Source organism: Salvelinus sp. IW2-2015, unplaced genomic scaffold (assembly GCF_002910315.2).
Source record: "Salvelinus sp. IW2-2015 unplaced genomic scaffold, ASM291031v2 Un_scaffold3514, whole genome shotgun sequence".
Lineage (NCBI taxonomy): Eukaryota > Metazoa > Chordata > Actinopteri > Salmoniformes > Salmonidae > Salvelinus > Salvelinus sp. IW2-2015.
In genome coordinates, this window is record NW_019944794.1 from 37,566 (window position 1) to 39,959 (window position 2,394).

Consider the following 2,394-nt stretch of genomic DNA (forward strand, 5'->3'; position numbering starts at 1 on the left):
TTTAAAACGGGTCTCCTGAATCTCTGTGGTCACTAAAGATCCCATGGCACTTGTTAATGCTGGTGTCCTGGCTAAATTCCCTATCTGGCCCTCATACCATCATGGCCATCTAATCATCCACAGGTTCCAATTGGCTTGTTCATCCCCTCTCCTCCMCCGTGTAACTCTTCCCCAGGTTGTTGATGTAAAAGAGAATATGTTCTCAGTCATCTTACCTGGTAAAACAAGGGTCAATAAGTTTGTTTTTTAGTGATAAACCTTTATGGCCAATGTCGATTAGGGAGCGATGCTTCGCCTAGCCACGCTAATTTTGTCCTGAGTGGTTCGCCATTTGAGTGCTWGCAAGCCTACAGCATGCTAGGTCACAGGAGGTTGGTGGCGCCTTAATTGGGGAGAAYGGGCTTGTGRTAATGGCTGGAACGGAATAGGTRGAATGGTATCAAATACATCAAACATGGTTTCCATGTGTTTGATGCTATTCCATTTGCTCCGTTCCAGCAATTATTATGAGCCGTACACCCCTCAGCAGCCTCCATTGTGCTAGGTAATGCTAGGTATCAACAGCCAATCATCATCACCTGACATTGCCTCTAGTGGACATAGGTCACTTACTGCATAATGGCCAAAGTTGTTGAGGTATTTTGACTTGAGATCCACACGTGCAACTTACTTAGACTTTCATGTTAATCAGTCATTGATGTCAATGGGAGACTTATGTGATCATTTTATCTCACAATAGACTACCGCCCTTCATCAATTTTGTAGCCCAGTATATACATTTTAAAAGTGAAAAAGGCCATTTGTATAAGTCAAAAAGTTATTTCCCATATACTGTAACATTACATTGCAATCAGGACACTGAACTTGTTTTTCTCTGACAGAGGAAGAGATCAGTTGTTGGAGGACCTGAGGGCATATGTTCCACGTAATCCTGACATAGAACATGTTAGGATTCTGCTAGATGGACCAGTCGGAGTGGGTAAATCCAGCTTCATCAACTCCATCAACAATGTCTTTCAGAATAAAATGACAATGAAAGCCCAGGTTGATTCTGCTAATGCTGATAGAAGCTACACCTCAAAAGTAAGTCCGTGTCCAGATTATTTGTAGCCTAGACCTACTGCTTACTWAAAGTATATACTATGTATTAACCATTCTACATACTACATAGAACATACTATTTAGTAAAAATGTATACAGTATATATAACACATCATCTAATGCACTAAAGTGTTGTTTCACGACATTTGTTCATTTCAGTACAGCCCGTCGTCCTTATCTGATCATCAGCTGTTGTCAAACACACTGGTCTGAAAAGACGATTTGCTTCCTTATTAATGCGCATCAAATTCATTCTAGTACACAAAAAGCAGAGGCCGCCCACCTTTTTCCTTTTGGTAGGCCGTCATTGTAAATAGGAATTGTTCTAACTAACTTGCCTGTTAAATAAAGGTTCAATTAAAATTAATTAAAATAATCCCTAAAATAAATCCGACAGGAGAATTTGAGTGATGAAAGTTGGACAGTGGATCTTGAAATCTCTTGGACAAAAGTAGCCCGATAACCCGCAATATATTTTCACCTGCAACATTTTCAAAGTAGCCCAATTTGCCAGAGAAAACCGCAGACATGGCAACCCTGATGACATCCTATCAGAAGCTAGCCAGATAGCTAACGTTAGGCTCCGTGTTTTTAGCTTGCTAAATAAATAGCTACAGAAATAGATAAGCTAGCCTATTAGCCACAGTATGACTGATCATTGCCCTTGCTAGTTTATTGTATTGACATTGCCAGCCTTAGTTACATTTTGAATTTTGATTCAAATAGAACCTATTTTTAAACCTCTAAAGTTGGTTTTGTAGCGTAAACTGGGAATTTGATATTTTTTACTGATATGATGATTGTCTGTTTCATATCTGAAAAGTAGTTAAAACGCTGTCAGTTCCACTTTAAGTTATTTATTTATTCCAAAGGAATATAATATGAAACTACAACACCCTGGTTGCGATCATGTACTCTGTCTATGTTTGCTACCCTGAACTTGTATAATATGTGCAAAATTACTTAGGCTGTGACCAAATACTTGTCCTTGCTTACTAAATTTAGGCTTTTGGGGTATGCAATAACATTTGAACATTTTGTAGTCTGTGAAATTACGAAATTGAGTATACTTTAAAAAAATTATTAAACTAGGCAAGTCAGTTAACAAAAATATTCTTATTTTCAATGATGCCTAGGAAGTGGTTAACTGCCTTGTTCATGGGCAGAACGACAGATTTTTACCTTGTCAGCTCGGGGATTAGATCTTGCAACCTTTCGGTTACTAGTCCAACGCTCTAATCACTAGGCTACCTGCCACCCCCCCAACAAATGCCAGGATGTCAGACTAACATT